This window comes from Pleurodeles waltl, chromosome 7 (assembly GCF_031143425.1).
Source record: "Pleurodeles waltl isolate 20211129_DDA chromosome 7, aPleWal1.hap1.20221129, whole genome shotgun sequence".
Taxonomy (NCBI): Eukaryota; Metazoa; Chordata; class Amphibia; order Caudata; family Salamandridae; genus Pleurodeles; species Pleurodeles waltl.
In genome coordinates, this window is record NC_090446.1 from 359,454,340 (window position 1) to 359,475,156 (window position 20,817).

Sequence of the window (20,817 nt, forward strand, 5' to 3'; positions counted from 1 at the left end):
ATAGGTGGAACAACCTACGGGGGAAGGTACGTTCCATTGCTGCAAAACACCAGCTCGCAGTAAACAGAACTGGAGTGGACCCCCACCTCCTCCCCCACAACTAACAACATGGGAGGAGCAAGTCTTGGCCATCATGCATCCTGAGGGCCTGGCAGGAGTTGGAGGAGGACTGGACTCTGGTAAGTCAACTCTAAACTATTATCACCCCCCTACCTGCATACCATCACATACCCCCACCCTCACTCTCACTCCCATCGCTCCACCACCTCCCACACACCCACCATCACAACCCACCCATCCCAATGCCAAGCCCTGCATGCACCACCAATGCATGGACACCACTCACAGACCTGCATGGACACCTATCACTAAAGCATGCACACTATAGAATCACCTAGCCCACCAAATAACAACTCACACAAGGCAAAGCTGCCAGGGCAAATACAACCATAGAGGGCAACCCACCCATGCACAATATGTCACACACAGAAACATTAACACTGCATTTACATCCCCACAGGTATCCCAGGTGAAGTCACCAGAGACGAGGTGCCAGCAACATCCAGTCTCCCCACAGAAGAGGCCCACAGTGATGAAAGCAGATCTGGTTGCCTGGATCTGGATGACCAACCTGGCCCATCAGGGACCTCCGGACAGTTGGTTACCCAGGCACAGTCTCACACCACCACAGAGCCTCCCCCCTCAGGAAACACCACCACAGCACCCACCCAGTGGGCCCATACCTCTGTCGCCAGGACACGTCAATCAGCAGTGTGTCCATCACTACAGGGACCCCAGGGCACCCCTCAAACTCAGGACAATCAGAGACCTGGGGTCAGGGGCAGTGGGCACACGGTTCAGGGGACAGAGGCACAGGACAACAGGGAAGCTGGGAGGACTGCTGCGCACCAGGGGGAGGACAGGCCCAGGGAACCGACTCTCCAGGAGGCACTCACCGTGATCCAACATTCTCAGGATATGCTGGGCCAGACCATGGACAAGATGCAGGAGAACATGCGGCTGCAGGAGGAACAGTACCTGGGGAACAAGGAGGACTTTAAGTCCATTAACACCACCCTGGTCTCCATTGCAGTGGTGCTGGCAGACATGGCCAACAGTATGAGGGAGGCAGTGTCACACCGGCAGGCCCCTGCCACTAGCCAGACTACTGAACAGCTCTCCACCTCCGCTGCAGCTAGTGGACAGGAGGCCCGCCACAGGACCAATAGGCCACCAGCATCCCTCCCCCTGCAGAAGGAGAACCACCTCGCAAACGTTCCCTGCGATCCAGGCAGAAGCCGGAGACTATTGCCAAGACCCCCGCCAGGAAATAAGACTCTCCTGATTGTCACCCTTGTGTCCCGCTCTGTCACCCTATCCACCTTGCACTGCCATTGCTCCACTTCTTATGCCCCCTTGGACAATGCACCTGTGCTACAAATAGACTGGACTCTAAGCTGGACTTTCCTCCATCATCACCCCAACCCATTGCACTTCCCCCTTTTCATCAGAGCACTGCAATAAACACACCTTGAAAAAAATATGGAGTATGTCAAATGATTTAAGTATGTATTTGTTTAACAAGAATTAAACATAGCAATTCAACTGTACAGTAAAGTTTACAAGGAAAGACATGTAGTTGGCCGCAGTTAACACACCAGGAGCTATAGTGGGTCACCAACATCTGCAAAAAGAGATGCAAAAGGGTACCGTGAGTGGGCATAGAAGCAGGAATTCACAGCCTGCCAGTGACAATGTGAAACATGAAACTGTCAATGAAATGTGAAATAACACTGTCTTACCTGTGTGTCATTTGAAGTATTGACGAATCACTGCAGTTCTGTTGTCCACATCTTCATCCTCTGCCTCCTCATCTTCACTGTCCTCAGGGTCCACTGCTGCCACACGGCCATCTCCAGCCTCCTCCTCCTGCAGAAAAGGCACATGGCTTCTCAAGGCAAGGTTGTGCAACATGCAGCTTGCCACCTTGATTTGGCAGACCTTCTTGGGTGAGCAGCACAGGGATCCACCTGTTAGATGGAGGCACCGAAACCTGGCCTTCAGGAGACCAAATGTACGTTCAATTATCCTTCTTGTTCGCCCATGTGCATCATTATAACATTCCTCTGTTCTTGTCCTGGGATTCCTCACAGGGGTCAGTAGCCATGATAGGCTGGGGTAACCAGAGTCACCTGCAAATATCGAGGGACAACTGTTAGCCACACACTACCCCTTATGGGCCACACCATACCCATACACCAACATCCACTGAGTGGGAACCAGGGCTCTCCTATTAGCCACACCCTGTGCCTCTGGAGTTGGGCCATCACATTTGGGATGCTACTATTCCTCAGGATAAAAGCATCATGCACCAAGCCTGGATACTTAGCATTGACATGGGAGATGTACTGGTCCGCCAAACACACCATCTGCACATTCATCAAGTGAAAACTTTTTTGATTTCTGAAGACCTGTTCATTTTGCCGGGGGGGGGGGGCTGACAGATGCAATATGTGTTTCATCAATCATCCCAATGATGTTGAGGATATGTCCCATTGCATAGAAGTCAGCCTTCACTGTGGCCAAATCCTCCACCTGGGGGAAAACGATGTAGCTGCACATGTGTTTAATCAGGGCAGACAACACTCTGGTCAGCACTACTGAGAACATTGGCTGTGCAATTCCTGCCGTCAAGTCCACTGTCACTTGGTGAAGGAAAGTACCATCTTCCTTGGCATATTACCCCTATTTTTACCTGTATGTCAGTATGTTTTTGCCTTTCTCACTTTGATCCTGCTGGTCAGGACCCCAGTGCTCATAGTTTATGGCCTAATCTGTGTGTCTGTATAGTGCTTGACTGAGTCACTGAGGCTCTGCTAATCATAACCTCAGTGCAAATGCTCTCTCTGCTTTTACATTTGTCACTATGGGCTAGTGACTTGATTTACCAATTTCAATTGGCACAGTGGACCCCCCTCATAAGTCCCTAGTATATGGTACCTAGGTACCCAGGGCATTGGGGCTCCAGGAGATCCTTGTGGGCTGCAGCATTTATTTTGCCACCCATAAGGAGCTCAGACAAACCCTTTCACAGGACTGCCATTGCAGCCTGCGTGAAATAGTGCACACACTATTTCACAGCCATTTTCACTGCACTTAAGTAACTTATAAGTCACCAATGTCTAACCGTCATTTGCTGAAGGCTAGATGCAAAGTTACTAAGTGTGAGGGCACCCTTGCACTAGCAAAGGTGCCCCCACATACTTCAGGGCCATTTCCCGGGACTTTGTGAGTGTGGGGAGGCCATTACATACGTGCACTACATATAGGTCAATATCTATATGTAGCTTCACAATGGTAACTCCGAATATAGCCATGTAAGGTGTCTAAGATCATGGAATTGTCCTCCCATTCCAAATCTGGTATTGGGGAGCCAATTCCATGCATCCTGGGGGTTCCACTATGGACCCCCAGTACTGCCAAACCAGCTCTCTGAGGCTTGCATAGCAGTTATAGCTGCTGCCACCTCACAGACAGGGTTCTGCCCTCCTGGGGTCTGAGCAGCTCAGTCCAATGACCACAGATCAACCACAGCCTGCTCCAGGAACTGCTGTAATAGCAACAAAGTATCCACAAGGGATGCTTTTCCTCCGCAACTTCGGCACCAGCCAGCAACTGCAACAGTTTCCACTGTGTGCATGCTCTGAGGACTCCCTGTCTTCACCCTGCACAGAAGAACCGGAGAAATCTCCCGTGGGGTGACTGAGTCACTCCCCTGCTCACACAGGCACCTTCTAAGTTGATGACTAGTTCTCTTGGACTCCTCTCCTGCCGACAAGAGTGCTCCTTGGAACACAGAGGGTGGACCCCATCAATACAGACTGTCCTGAGGTCCTGCTGTCGCAATTTGGAGGAGGTAAGACCTTGCCTTCTCCCACAAGGACAGTACCACTGTGCACCACGTCTTTTTCACCTCCTGAGGCCTACATGCACTATTTGAAAAATTCCTTCATGCACAGCCTGGCCCAAGGCCCCAGCACTCTATCCTGAGATGCTCAACTCGTCGAGTTGTTCTCCGGCGGCGTGGGTCCTTCCTTTGTAGTGCTGCACCAACCGCATTTTGCACCTCTTTTGTCCTGGGACTCTCATGGGTGCTATCTGGTGCTCTGAGGGCTGTTTGAAGTGCTGAGAGCACCCTCTTCCTCCTCCTCACACCAAGTTGAGGCCCCCAGGTCCCTCCTGGGACCAGATAGTGCCTACTTGACGCAAAACACAACTTTGCTGGAACCAAGGCTTGTTGGAGGAATCCAGTGCCAAAACTTGCCTGCATCCAACTGCACGACGTGGACATCCTTTGCATCATGCAGGAACCCGCTGGCATCTTCCTAGGGTGTATTTCTGCAGTCTTCGTCCAACCAGGGGCCCTTCATTTGCACTCTCTTCTGGGTTGGCAGGGGCTCCTGTCCTTCCTGGAACTTCTTTCGACTTCTGGACTTGGTCTCCTTCTTTTGCAGGTCTTCAGGTCCAGGAATCCACTGTTAGTTGTTTGCATACTTGGTTGGTTCTTGCAATAATCCCAATCACGAGGTGTAGTGTGTCCTAAGGAAACATACAGTACCTTACTCCTGCTTTTCTGGGCTCTGGGGTGGGGTAATTTACTTACCTTTACTGTATTCTTACTCTCCCAGCAATTCTGCACACACTACACTTGTCTAGGGGGGAATTTGTGAGTCGCATTCCACTTTCTTAGTATATGGTTTGTGTTGCCCCTAGACCTATTTTCTCCCATTGCATTCTATGGCATTTCCTATTGGTTGTGCCATCCTATGTCTAAATACTTACCTTATTTTGGTGTCTAGAGTATATATTGTGTATAATACTTACCTCTAGAAGGAGTATTGTCTCTAAGATATTTTTGGCAGTGTGTCACCCAAATAAATACCTTTATTTTTGGTAGCACTGAGTATTGTCTTTACTTGTGTATAAGTACTGTGTGACTATAAATGGTATTGCAGGAGCTTTGCATGTCTTCTAGTTGAGCGTAAGCTGCACTGTTACATTTCACTGATAAGGGATAACTGGACCTGGTGTAAGGTGTAAGTACCCAAGGTACCCACTACAAACCAGGCCAGCCTCTTACACTTGGAAAGAACCTGTTGCCAAGAAATGGAGCACTGATAGCACTTGCACAAGAGGGGGGATCCCAGTGGGGTGACGGACAGCAGGTATCAGGTCAGGCTCCAATTGGGCACACAGCTCTGTGATTGTGTCAAGTCTGTAGGTGAGGATAATGTGCCTGTCCTCCATTGTTGCCAAGTCCACCAGGGATCTGTACACGGGGGTGTCTCTATCTCCTATTCATCCGCAGAAGTTGCAATCTATGGGACAAAAGAGTGAGCAGCTGGTCATCATTGGTACATTTTAACCACTAAAGTTCAATGCATATTGTGATTTTCACATTTTATTGGTGGTATATGTGCAGAATGTGAAATCGTGAACTGTGATGCAGTTAGGATCCATGGCCTGATCCCCCCCCCTGAAGTGGCGTCCACCTTTCCTGTATGGGGGGACAGGTGGAAGTGAGTTAATTCCGCTGACGTTGTGCGCCGTGCAACTCCTCATTGGTTATAATTGGGCCCTATGGGGTACAGTGGCCAATTGTGATGTGTGCACCGCTGTGGACGTCACTGCCATTTTGTATCTGTTCACTCACTTGCTACCTGACCTTCAACAGGAGAGGGCCTACACAGCATGTGCTGCTGTGACCTGTGTCTGGAACCTACCATGGCCCGTGTGACTGGGGAAAGGTCCACTGGCTTCACCTCAGCAGAGTTGGAGAGACTGGTGGATGGGGTCCTATCCCAGTACAGACTGCTGTATGGGCCTGCAGACCAACAGGTGAGTTCATTGTGAGTACGATGCATGGGGCATGAATGCATGAAGTGGTGTGTGTGAAAACCTCGTGTAGGGGGGTTGGTTGATGGGCCCTGGGCAGCGTGCAGCATGTATGCTGGGCCATGTTTGTGCAAATGTGGATGAGAAGGGCTATGGTGGGCCATGAGTGTAACAGGCACGGTCTGACTAATACCTTTCCCTGTGTATATTTCTTTGCAGGTCAGCGCCGATCAAAAGAAGAGTATATGGCGTGCCATCGCCAAAGAGGTGCAGACCCTGGGGGTCTTCGGCAGGTGGAGCACCCTCTGTCAGAAACGGTGGGAGAACCTGGGACGCTGGGCACGGAAGATGGCGGAGGCCCAGCTGGGGATGGCCTCCCAATGAGGAAGGGGTGCCTGTTGAACCCTGAACCCCCTGATGGCCTGCATACTGGCAAGGGCCTATCCGGAGCTGGATGGGCACTTGGGGGCATCACAGCAGCAACAAGGGGGTGAGTAAAGTGCCCTTCATTACTACATACACCTGGTGGGGTGTATCCGGGTGGGGGATGTGTGCCTGTAGGTGCCCCTAGGCCAGGCCTGACATAGCAGAGTAGGTCCCATGTTGGGCTGGGTTCTGATGTGAAATCCCTCCCAACTAGCTAGTAGGCATCCACTACTGGGCAGGGGTGTGTGGCCCCAGGTATGCAGTTGGCGGTATGTGTCCCTCCCCATGCCCTTCTGACTAGCATTGTAACTGATAGTGCATTGCCTACTGCGTAGGGCTGTTCCCTGTGTGTGAGTGTGTTGTTGTACGCCAACTGTGGTGTTGGTGCCACCATTGACCAAGTCTATCCTTTGTCTCCCCCCCTTTCTTGTTTTGTCACCCTGTCCTTATGTGCATTAGCATCATCTGGCGGAGGAGCAGAGGCACCGGCGACAGAGGGAGCTGCATCACACAGGACCTAAGAGGAAGAGTCTACTGACGGTGAGGGCACCAGTGTGACGGAGGGCGAGGGGAGCACCACGGCGGGGATTGAAGGGGACAGTTCAGACACAGATACCTCCTCCAATGGAAGCTCCCTGGTGGTGGAAGCACCACCCTCCCAGCAGCCCCTCAGCGAGTTTCCCATGCCCGCTTACCCAGGAGGGTGGGCATCTCCTTCGCCCCAGGCACCTCAGGCCCTGCCCCAGTTAGCCCTGCTGCCCTGAGTGAGGAGACTATTGACCTCCTGCGATCCATCTCTGTAGGGCAGTCAACCATTGTGAATGCCATCCAGGGGCTGGCAGCCCAAATGCAACAGACCAATACATTTCTGGAGGGCATTCAAACTGGCTTGGCGGCCCAACAGAGATCAATCCAGGCGCTGGCCTCCTCTCTGATGGCAGCCATTGTCCCTGTTTCCACCCTCACACCTCTTACTTCCTCTACCCAATCCCATTCCCCTCAACCCCAACCTATCCCAAGCACACAGGCAGGCGAGCATGCACACAAGACAACACAAAAGAGTGGCACATGCAAACACAAGCACCCCACTTCATCCCACAGGCACTCACACAAACACCATCCACTGCCTCCACTGTGTCCCCCTCCTCGTCCTCCACCTCCCTCCCAGTTGCGTTTATACTCAAACCTGCATGCACTACATCCTCATCCACTACCAGCATCACCAGCACACATAGCGGAACACACACCTCACTGGCAGTCACCACCCCAACATCCATGCACATGTCCCCTGTATCATCTCCCACTGTGTCTGTGCCCCCTCCTCCCAAAGTACACAAACACAAGCACTCAGACACCCAACAGCCATCCACCTCACAACAGCATCCAGCCCATGCACCTGCACCCAAACACAGCAGACAGACACCTCCTACAACCACTCCCTCTTCCTCCACTCCCAAACTTTCTCCCTCTTCCTGCCCCAGTGTCTCTAAGAAGCTTTTCCTATCCACCATTGACCTCTTCTCCACCTCTCCTTCCCCCTGTCCTTCACGGTCAAAACCCAGCCAAGCACCTCAGCCACCCAGTCCACATGCCCAGTAGTGTCCCCAGCAACTCGTGGTGGGAAAGGATCCGGGACACCAGGCAGCAAGAAAGAAAGGGTGCCTTCCCCAAGTGCTAACAAGGAAGGGCAAGAAGCCACCCCCAGCTACAGTAGGAAAGGGCAAGGAACCACCCACTGCTGCTGCAAGGAAGGGCAAGGAGCCACCCCCAGCTGCTGCCAAAAGGAGCAAGGAACCATCCCCAGCTGCTGCCAAAAGGAGCAAGGAGCCATCCCCAGCTGCTAGCAGGAAAGGCAAGGGGCCTGCACCAGCAGGCAGTAAGGACAAGGGGTCTGGTACTGGGGCTCTGTCGGAGCCCACACCATCATCCATGGTGGTGCAGCTGTCCGAGGCTGCAGGGAATGGCCAGGAGCTTCCTCCCACCACCACCACCAGCAAGAGCAGCACTGCCACCAGCACCACCAGCAGCAGCAGCACCAGTGGGCAGTCGTCTAAGGCTGCAGGGGATGGGCATGAGCTTCCCTCACCACCACCAGCAGCAGCACCGCCACCAGAACCACCAGCAACAGCACTAGTGGGCAGCCGTCCAAGGTTACCTAGGATGGGCAGGAGCTCCCCCCCCACCAACACCACCAGCTTCACCAGCAGCACCGCCACCACCACCAGCAGGAGCAACACCGCCACCAGCACCACCACCACCAGCAGCAGCATAAGTGGGCAGCAGTCCGAGGCTGCAGGGGATGGGCAGGAGCTTCCCTACCACCAGCAGCAGCAGCAGCACCGCCACCAGCACCAGTGGACAGCCGTCCGAGGATGCAGGGGATTGACAGGAGCTCCCTCCCACCACCTCCACCAGCAGCACCACCACCAGCACCACCACTGAACAGCCATCACCGCCGGCGGACCTTGTGTAGTCCTGCCTCCATGGGCTGTTGTGCGGCCTGCCCCATGCAAATCCTGTGGGATTGACACCCACATGAGAGAATGTGACCTTGCATACACCAAGATCTGCATCACTGGGCACAATGTCCCCTCCAGAATCATTGAAGAAGCCATCCACTCACCCCATCCGCCCCAGGATGAAGCACACTGGGCACGATGCCCTCTCCAGAACCAGTGGAGAAGCCATCCACTCACCCCAACCTCCCCAGGATGAAGCTCACTAGGCACGATGCCCACTCCAGAACCAGTGGAGAAGCCATCCACTCACCCCATCCCCCAAGGATGAAGCTCACTGGGCACAATGCCCCCTCCAGAACCAGTGGAGAAGTCATTCACTTGAGAGACTGTGGCCTTGCACTCCCCAGGAGAGATTAATGGGTATGTTGCCCCCTCAAGAGCATGTGTGTACTCGAAAGACTGTGGCCATGCACTCCCCAGGACCATGCACAGGGCATGTTGCCCCCTCCAGAGCCAGTGGGTCAGTCATGCACTTGAGAGACTGTGGCCTTGCACTCCCCAGGACCAAGCACAGGGCATGTTGCCCCCTCCAGGACCAGTGGTGTTGTTCCAGCTTCCGGCTGAGGTGCCCCCCCTTCCTCGTCCCCCTGAGGTGCTTGCCTATTTTTGAACTGATGCCCCTGCAGTGTTCTCTCCATGTTGTTACAAGAGTAAAGTGGGGCCTTGGACTTTGTAATGTGGCCCTGTGACCCACAAACATTGAAGACTTGTCAGTGTCCTTTCATTTGTAAATATGTATGTACTTTTTAATTTGGATGCAAGTATTGCTACTATATTTATCTTATTACATGCACTTTGATCTATTGGAGTTGTCCTTGCATTATTCCTGAGCCTTGTCCATCAGTGAGTGTCCTAGGTTCTACGGTGTGACTGTATGTAGCCCAGGTGGGTCATAGATATTTATTAGTATGACTGTCTTGCCCTCCCATTCTCCCTGCAGCAACGTGTAGCAGCCTAACATGTCTGACCACATTTGGGTAACATGGAATGACAGTGTTTTTTAAGCAGGATAACCACACTTGTGGATCCTGATGATGTAGTGTGCATGACAGGCCACCTTAAAGTTGCCCTTACTCAGGCAGCTATGCTGGATATCTATCATGTGTGTTTCCTGGAGAAATATTGTGTGTGCTTTATATCTGGAGAGAGCCTTAGATACCAGTCCGTTTTTATTTTGTTCACCAGACCATTGATGGTCCACGTCAATCATGTCAGACTTTGCCACTTGTCATTTTCCCTCCAGTTCTCCCTTCCCCTCCACCGCTACTGTGTGTGATCGCTGCACCCAGGGCCCAATGCCTGTCTGTGTCATGAACTCTCTTGCCAACAGTCCCCCCTCCCTACCTTAGTATGACATGATCCTGAAACTGACCAGCTTCCCAATTCATGGTACGTTTGATCCCAAAACAAATACAAAACTGTCCAACTCTGCAGTGTGCCTCTTGATTGGGGCACCCCTCCCTGGCCCAGTTTCTGCTGTTGAGTGTGTTGCCATGTCCACCCTATCTCAGTCACTCAATACAGTACCTGTAGTCCCATATTGCACTACCAACTGGTATCCAAAGTATGGTTCCAGCCCCCTTAAGCCCCAGGAAGGGCTATGCATGATTCTTGCATGTTCGGACCCTCTGATTCCAGATCCCTCAAACAGCTCCCTCAAACTCCTGGAAGAGCTATGCATGATCCTTGCACGTGTGGACCCTGCTCCCAGTATCTCAGGACCGGTTTCTGGAAACTTAAATAATGTCCTCTGCCATCATCGAGGCTACTATCAGTAGCTTCTCTTCCTCGGTTTCCAGCCCTGTTCATTCACTCTAGAGTCCACTTCCCGTATCCTCCAAAGCCAGTGATCTCCAGTTATTATTGCTGAGGACGTTGCTACGCTGTGTGACTGACTTTTCCCCGGAAGCATTTATGCCTTGGTCAGGAAGGACTTGTGTGAGTCTAGCCTAGACAGCGCTTGTGCTCTCAGGATGATCTGTTGTATTGTACTTTTTGGACTTGACTCCTCCCAATGATTTTGAGTTGTCTAGTCGGTTGTCTTTTAAAATTCCTTGCTTGCCAGTGGGTAATTTGTCTTGCTGGTCCCTCCTTTTTGCAAGTCGTTCTCTCCCCTGGATTGTGCCCAAATACTTTTCAGCTTCTGCTTTTTTCTACTTAACTTTCTGTTCAGGAACATTTTTTTAGACTCCAACTTGTGAGTCCCCATCTCAGCGCAGCACCTGCGAGGTTGCGTTACATGCCTCTTTGAATATGCAATCAATAGATCATCAATACAGCAACTTGTAAACAAATTTAGTGAGCAGGTCTGGGCCACTAGGCTTGCTCTCTGCAACCCACTGCGATTTGAGCAACCCCAGATCATTTTACTATGAGGTGTACTCACCCTAGACTGGCGCCTGTGACCAATCATGTGATGCCTGTGAACCGCACTCCTTGCAACGCAAGACCGCCATTCGGAAGATACCGAAAGGCTGCCCCTTCACTGTGAAGAGCACTTCAGTAGAGCTTGTGCTTTCCAGCCTCACTGCAGGCAACGCTTAATTCCAGATACCGAGATCATTAGGTTCCGAGCTGCTGACGGCGACCAGTGGGCTGGCAATCTGCTCTCCACAGAAGAAAGTGTTGGGTTCTGTTGTTTTGCTTAGTGGAGCACTCACTAGTGCTGCTGGCATTGGGACATGCAGTTCATTAGCTGCAACGCATTGCAGCCTCTCCACTTTGCTCGCCAGTTGCGCGGATGTTTAAGATGGTCCTGTCCCTTCTGTTTTCATGATCGGGAAAGTTTGGGACGGGGCATCTCCGACTATTCTGTGTGCCGCTGGCTGGCACTCAGTGGTGAACAAGGCATTGGTTTTGAGATGGGGACTGCATATGAGGCTGAGAGAACCTCGTTGTCAATGTGGTGCCCCAAAGCCCCCTGACTATAAATGCACTCTTCACGTCTAGCTAGTTCAGTGACTCCCACCGTGGGCGCCAGCTCCTGTATTTATTTCTGCGGTGACAGCATTCTATTGTCACCCTGTATGTCTGTAAGTCAACGCTCATCTAACCGGAGGGAAATTCATGAGCGGAATCATATAATTGGATGACAATTATTGACATACAGTCTCCTCTCGTCTTTGGCACTATTGCTAAGGAGTTTAATCTCCTTTTCAATTAGCAATGTGTTGTAAATCACTGATTAGCATACATTTCGCATCAGATCATGTATACAAGATTGTATCCAATGATTTGACGTTGAGAGGCTAGATTTCATTATATTCCAAGTAAATAACATGTTTCTGTTTGTTTAACACTGCTGCTTGCGGCCTCCACATAGAGCTCGCCTGTTTATTTATTTTTTAATATCATGTTTGATTGAAATGTAACTAAATAAAATCTAGTTTCTGCTGCTCTAAATCTCCTGTCTTCCACACAGCCTGTCACTGTCACAGTTCTGATGGGACCCTGCTTTATTACCTATAAAATATTTTACCTTCACTCTTTGCTATCTTATAAAATCCAGAAAGGTACCAGAGCGGTTTTAGACGTCCTTCTTCCTTTTTCCAAAGCTCTCGAGTGTAACATCCAAGTCGGACGGTCAAGGTGATTTTTATAGCTTCAGAAGACAAGCGCTTTTAGGGCAATATCAGGTCCTCTTAGGCCCACATTTTCCACTTCTTCTGGGTTACACCTAGTCTTCTATTGCTGGCATCTGGACCCCAAGGCTTTCTTGCTGAGGCAGTCACTGCAGGGCGAACACCGAATAAGGTGTTAAAATGATGGAATAATGAAGTAATACTACTTAAAAATGAGCCACATTATGCTGCATGATTTGCCTTTTCTTGCTGCATAATTTGCTCAACCCTGCTGCATAATTTGGCCCTCTCCATAATTCCAGTGACCCTGTATATAGGTGAGGTTTAATTTCCTGGTCATCCTGGTTCAGAAAACGTTTGCGTTGAAGTGGAAAGTTTTAACAAACCCTACGGTTTCAAAAGTTGTTAGACAATTCTGAATAGGAGATGCAGACCTAGATGAGGAGTAGCAGCTTTGTAAAGGCAATGAACCAAGTTGTTAATGAAATCTTCATCTGTGACTTTCATTGAGGAGAGTATTGAATTCATATTACTGGATGGTTCAGCCCAGGTTATCAACATCATCACCAGAATGTTTCGACAAAGGTTTTCAAGAAAGGGTTGATCATTCCTTATAGTAAGAGGACAAGGGGCACAGTGACATGCGGGGCTTTTAATGCTGCTTTACTGGTCACTGTAATTTATATAAATTAGAAAAGGAATGTAGTTAAAAAATTTAGTGGATGTCTAAACGTAGGCTCATCCTTATAGAACCTCCAAGAAGTTCTCAGACTTGTAGACCTCTATGGACAAGAGATTTGCCTCCAATTGTACAATATACTTTCCCAAAATTTCCTTGATTTATTGCTGTTCACTGTTGCCAGCATCATGTTTCTTTTAAAAATGGACAAATCCTTTATCTACAACAATAATCTGTAGTGGTTCCCCGAGGTGTCCATATATAATTAGGATTTAAACTAAGGCAATCAATTGATTACACTTGACAGAGGTAACGCCACAACCTACCTGTTATTACCTCACAGACATTCTTGAGCCACATGGTGAAAATACATTCATAACCTTTCTGAATTTAGAGACCGAGTCATCATACTCCAATTACGTTCACATACTGATACATATGTGATTTCCTTGAGAGCATTTATTACATAGCCTCTGATCCACCGTCTTACAAGTTCAAATAATATTAGTGAGCCCTAGGGAATTTGGGCATGTTTACAAGTTTGGCGGTCAGACCGATGTATTACGAGTATGGCGGTCGTAGTAACAGAAGACCGCGAGGGTCTGCTGACACCAGGAGTTAGGACAGACCGGCACGGTCCCAAAGAAGCACAAACATGCCTGCGGAGCCTATGTTACCACCAGACTCATTACGAGGTTGCGCAACGCCATTGTGACCGCTGCAGTCCAACCACCGAGCATCAGTAGGCGGAAACAGCGGGCATAAAGGGAGACACTCACCTGCATGCAGACTTACACGTCCTGTGCAACCATGGAGCCCTTCACAAACGTCATGCTACTGCTCCTGTTCACACAAAGACAATTAAATCCACACCGGTGTGGATGCTAACAACCATAAGTACACACACCTACCTATACCATTAACCTTAAAAACATCACGTTGTGGCTGCTTACACATCATGGGGGTTCACACCACGGCAGCAGGCACACATCTCAACCCACACACACCCACAAGCATACATCAACACAACACACACACAGTCACTATATGCCCCCTTTGGGCAGCCCACACACACTGCACCTCAACACTATACAAATACACTGCCACACAGCTCAGGCACAGGACAGTGAAAGATACACTACATTGACACACAGCTGGCCAGGGACTCTTCACACATACAACACACATATGTATTGAAGTAGCATGGAACACAAACAATACCTCCATGAAACAACCCTGCAATGAACATACATCACAGCACGATGGAAGTGCAATGATATGCACTAAACACAGAGAGATAAATTGACAAAGAAAACATGACAACTGAGAGAGCGTAGCTTAAATATTACATTTATTAAATGTGAAATGCTTATATAAATACCTAACAATGCTGCATATGAAAAACGATCATAAATATTAGTGTATATTCTCAACATGATTATAAGTGTTAAGCTACTACTGTGCACATACACTAATGTCGATTGTAAGAAATAATTGCTTGCACCATGATTAATTGAATATATTAACGCTTACGAATATTGCATTTGTATTAAAACCCATAGGCCTTAAGTTAGCGTGAGTTGAGGATTTCAGCTGTGCAGCTCTCATATTAAAGCATATTTTCTGTTTTTCAGTGTGCTGACTCGTAAAGGGCCATGACCCAGCATTTGTTCTTTTCCTTTGTTTTATGTAGCTAAATTCGCCGTTCTCATCCGCATGCTAGCTGCCTTAGTATAAGTTTTACACAGATTTTGAAACAAAAGTATACAAGAGAAATATTCAAGGACATTTAACCGTGGATAAAGAAGCTCATGACCCGAAAGATGTGCCAAAGGATGAAGTAACCCCCGGATATGCCACCTACGAAGACGTCAATTATGAAGACCAATCAAAATGTTATAAATTATCGTGGGGTGACAATTTGGATTACCTAATGTATAATTTGATAGGTTAAAGATAGTGGGGTATAGCGAATATCCAATAGAATTTTGGGGGAAGGTATTGCAAAAAAGGGATAAAAGCTCATGACACAGAAGAGTCGAGGGAATTAGGTGGGGAATGCTATCGATTTTATCCAGAAACTCTGTCACTCTGTTTGGTGACTTTGAGACTTAATAAACTATCCTCACCCATAGACTGTCTTTATGCTTCTCCTCCTTATGAGGGAAAGTGTCCCCTCCCCATTAGACTAAGTTAGATCGATGTCGATACAACTGATGTCCTGAAGACGAAGACTGATCCTGTGTGCTGACTCAATCCTTGGAGGGTAATTATGACAATGCTATTGTAATTTGTCTATTTGCTTTTCCTTTCTAGGTACCAACTGCTGTGTTTTTGATTAGAGACCATAGTTTAGATGTTTTCCAAATTGATGTTCTAACTTGTTTTCCATGAAGTCCAACATGCTGATGCTAATTAGAGGCTAGGATAGGTGAACCACCCTGACTAACACAAACTGACGTGACTGACATTATACCATGCTGAACTTAGACTTACATGTTATTCTATGTGTTTCGATCTATGTTTACTTTATGTTATTCCCTTATATTTGTGATCTTTGCATTATTGAAGTCTAATTACAGTTGCCATATTGTGACTATGCTTATATGCTTCTTGGTTTTGAGATTGACACTTTGCCAGTAGATTGTAATCAATAGGGAATAAAACTCATAAAATGCTATCACAAGGTGTGGTTATTCATGGCTGAAATGTCATCGTTGCGTCGACAATTTGATTAATGTCTTTATCCAAAATAAAGTGTATTGTGGTAATAAATATCAGCTACCTTATTGATATATTACTCAACATATTGATTAGTTATCTCGTTCTATGGTGTCTCAGCACTGGGTCAAAAGATTCATCGCCTAAAACGAGTCCTGATGTGTATAAAATTGACATAAAGGGATGCGTTAACAGTTCTGGTAGCAGAGCGACGGTTTGGCCCTTGGGGGCCCTAGGACGGATATTCATTGTTTAATTTTGTTTTCTGTGATAATGCAAATTGAAGGTATGATGGGTTTCTAAGTTCACCATGACTTTCCCGGGATCTCGGAGCCTGCCTAAGTGAGTTGGGAATGTTCTCGGCGCCATAGTGTATGTGAATAGGGTTTTTGCGCTTGCTTGGCTTATGCATTTTGCAGATGATTGTGAAGGTTCGTGTGTAATTAGGCCAAAATATATGTTGTTTAGTAGGAGTGGGCGTACTCCACAGTATGAGAGTAGGGAAGTCGGCGTACTTCATATGAGTGAGGCGCTTGGTGCTCAAAATTATCCACGTGGTTGGTTGTTTATGTACAGACCTGTTGAGGTCTAAGAATCCGGAGTATGAAGACAAATGTGATTTATGTTGTAATCTGTGCGGTTTAATAGGTCAATCGGGCATGGTTGACAAGTCAAGTTTGAGTCATAATGCGTGTATGAAACCTTCGATGGAGATTTGCCAAATTCTAAAGTGCACTAGAAGGAGTCATTGACAAGTCGAGAGTAGAGTTTGCGGGTCGAATTCTGCTTGCATATGCGGGAGCTGATAAGGAGAGAGTACCGGCCGAGGTTTCAAGTGAAATCTCTCTAAAGTTCTAAAGCAAATGTGTTACCCTTCCTGTAGTAAACCAGCAGATATGTGTTGTCATTTAAGGTGCTCGCAATAATTGCATTAGTTGTATGGGTTTGTATGGGTTCAGTGAGGAGCAGACAAGCCGAAAGACTTTGTCAGCCGCAGTGTGTATGTGAGTGTGACATCAGGGGTCGCGCACGGATTGGCTGCCGTCCGTGAGAGGCAATAGGTTGAGAAAGGCGGGTGAAGAGTGTCCTGGGAACTTTTGTTAAAGCGTTCAAGAGCGCTCTGAAAGGAGACGTGTATATTATTGCAACGGATGGGTAACCTACACCACCCGAGGGTACTCCAGCTTATATAGTCATGGAAGAGAAGGGTGTCGCACCTTGTTTATGGATGAAACAGTGGCGCAAGTTAACAGAGAAGGAGGGATGTTTAGCGTATCCGGAACAATACGAGGATTCTTGAAAACTTGAGGTGGATGTTAAGTACACAGAAACCACCTCCGAGACCAGCTCAGTATGAAGCATTAGCGGTTTGGGATCTAATGGCTCTTAAACAGAGGCAAGAAAAGTTTCAGAGAAGATTGAGAAGGGCAGAAAAATCTTATGCAGAAGCTAGATGGGATAATGAGAGCAAAATGTGGAGAAGGGGGATTGTTGATGGGATAAAATTATTCCCAGCAATATCGCAGGTAGAAGAGACACAGGGAAAGAAAGCCTCCTGTAAAACAGACAAAGACTCAGGCAAATCTAAAGAGAATAAAAGATCTTGGGAAGAGGAAGATGATTCAGATGATGAGGAATTTATGGACAGATTATTACATGATAGTCCGCCACCTTATGCAGTGAGCGACAATGCTCCAAGTACTAGCACAGGCCCTGGGAACCAGACGCAGGAAAAGGGAGTTACTGATACGGTACAGACTAATGATACTGTCTCAATACAGAATGGTGTCAATGTACCCACTGCACCAGACATGCCGATACAGTTGCAGCCTCCACCGCAGATACAGAGAATACAGGGAGTGCAGAATTATTAGGCAAATGAGTATTTTGACCACATCATCCTCTTTATGCATGTTGTCTTACTCCAAGCTGTATAGACTCGAAAGCCTACTACCAATTAAGCATATTAGGTGATGTGCATCTCTGTAATGAGAAGGGGTGTGGTCTAATGACATCAACACCCTATATCAGGTGTGCATAATTATTAGGCAACTTCCTTTCCTTTGGCAAAATGGGTTAAAAGAAGGACTTGACAGGCTCAGAAAAGTCAAAAATAGTGAGATATCTTGCAGAGGGATGCAGCACTCTTAAAATTGCAAAGCTTCTGAAGCGTGATCATCGAACAATCAAGCATTTCATTCAAAATAGTCAACAGGGTCGCAAGAAGCGTGTGGAAAAACCAAGGCGCAAAATAACTGCCCATGAACTGAGAAAAGTCAAGCGTGCAGCTGCCACGATGCCACTTGCCACCAGTTTGGCCATATTTCAGAGCTGCAACATCACTGGAGTGCCCAAAAGCACAAGGTGTGCAATACTCAGAGACATGGCCAAGGTAAGAAAGGCTGAAAGACGACCACCACTGAACAAGACACACAAGCTGAAACGTCAAGACTGGGCCAAGAAATATCTCAAGACTGATTTTTCTAAGGTTTTATGGACTAATGAAATGAGAGTGAGTCTTGATGGGCCAGATGGATGGGCCCGTAGCTGGATTGGTAAAGGGCAGAGAGCTCCAGTCCGACTCAGACGCCAGCAAGGTGGAGGTGGAGTACTGGTTTGGGCTGGTATCATCAAAGATGAGCTTGTGGGGCCTTTTCGAGTTGAGGATGGAGTCAAGCTCAACTCCCAGTCCTACTGCCAGTTCCTGGAAGACACCTTCTTCAAGCAGTGGTACAGGAAGAAGTCTGCATCTTTCAAGAAAAACATGATTTTCATGCAGGACAATGCTCCATCACACGCGTCCAAGTACTCCACAGCGTGGCTGGCAAGAAAGGGTATAAAAGAAGGAAATCTAATGACATGGCCTCCTTGTTCACCTGATCTGAACCCCATTGAGAACCTGTGGTCCATCATCAAATGTGAGATTTACAAGGAGGGAAAACAGTACACCTCTCTAAACAGTGTCTGGGAGGCTGTGGTTGCTGCTGCACGCAATGTTGATGGTGAACAGATCAAAACACTGACAGAATCCATGGATGGCAGGCTTTTGAGTGTCCTTGCAAAGAAAGGTGGCTATATTGGTCACTGATTTGTTTTTGTTTTGTTTTTGAATGTCAGAAATGTATATTTGTGAATGTTGAGATGTTATATTGGTTTCACTGGTAATAATAAATAATTGAAATGGGTATATATTTTTTTTTGTTAAGTTGCCTAATAATTATGCACAGTGATAGTCACCTGCACACACAGATATCCCCCTAACATAGCTAAAACTAAAAACAAACTAAAAACTACTTCCAAAAATATTCAGCTTTGATATTAATGAGTTTTTTGGGTTCATTGAGAACATGGTTGTTGTTCAATAATAAAATTAATCCTCAAAAATACAACTTGCCTAATAATTCTGCACTCCCTGTATACCCAGATGTCCCAGTGCTTGAAACGACTACAAATTTGATAGTGTCGCCAGACCCGATATACACAAAGCCAAAGCTAATACAGATTGAATCAACTCTGAAGTTGCTTTCGCAACCACAGCCACAGCTGATACCAGGGTATAACCCAGTGGCCGGACCGCCATTAGCACCTGTCCCGGGTACCTTAGAACAGACATATGGAGTTACTGCTCCAAGGAGTCTGGGTTCGGGTCAAACACCTGCCGCCATATCGTTACCAATTACTGTTGGTCCACCGGTACCATTATATGCACAGGGCAAAACAGGTATGCGTGATCAGGGAGTGATGACTCAAGATGTGATAAGAGGAGGGTCGATGGGAACTCCCCAGATTATGGCTTCGGGAGAGCAAACATTTGAACAGACAAGGCCTCTAATGGACCTTAGTCCGGTAGGAGCACCCCTCGAAGCCAGGCGTCAAGCAGGGTTAGGAGTTTTAACTCCACAAACAATGAGTACGAACACCTCACATTCCCCAATGATACATGCAGGGAACATTTTGTTGCAGGGTTTTACAGTCCAACAGTTAAATGAGTGGTTAGAAAAGACTTATTCCTCACAAAAGACTGCAGCGGTTACAATCGAACCAGAGAAAGAAAAGCAAGATGAATACCTGAACTTCGTGAGACTATGGGCAGAAGCTGCTGAATTAGTGGAAGGTACAATGGGAGTAAATAGATTAGAGTCATACTCTGAGGCATAATTGAGATACTTATGCCCTAAGATTACCAAAGAAGTAGGCAAAGTACATCAGAGACTAGCGAATTTGGCAGACAAATACAATATCGATATCGGAAACACCAAACATTTGAAAAGAAGTTATAGATTAGATTTCGACTCAAAAGATTTTGAACACATGAGGTCTGCGGGAATGAAAGCACATTTGAGAGAACTGTTGAAAAGCGCACAAATTTGGGGGGCGCTGGAAAAATGGGAAGGCAGATGGGCAAAGAAAAGAGACAAAGGAAAGGGAGAGAGCCCAGGATCTAATCAAGCTAAGGCTTCACCCGATTTGGAATCCGTAAAAATATTTCCTATGAGAGAAACAGCTGGTGGTGTCTTAGTTCATGTGCCTTGGTCCAGAGGAGATATTCTATCCTTTACTAACGATTACCCCAGACTGAGAGAAAAACCGATTGAGTGGTATCAGCAGACAGATAGGTTTGTGAAGCTCGAGAAATTTCTCTGGGAAGACTTGAATACTTTGTTCGAGATCATTGTTCTGCCTGATTTATGGCTTGAGTGTAAGAGAGGTGTTGATTGGCCGACAAAGGAACCAGCAAGGGATAAGGTGACTGGGGCACCTTCAGAAGAGGTGATGAAGTATTATCATAAAGTGATTGAGTTTTTGAAACAAAAGGTGTCGCCGAAAGTGACTGATTGGCAGAAAATCGACCGGACCTCTCAAGAGGTTAAGGAATCGATACATGCATATTATGAAAGATTATTGAAGGCATTCAAACATTACAGTGGTACTGAGACAATTGAACCAAAGGATATGAACCATCTCGTGTTTAGATTTGTTGAGGGGTTGTGACCAG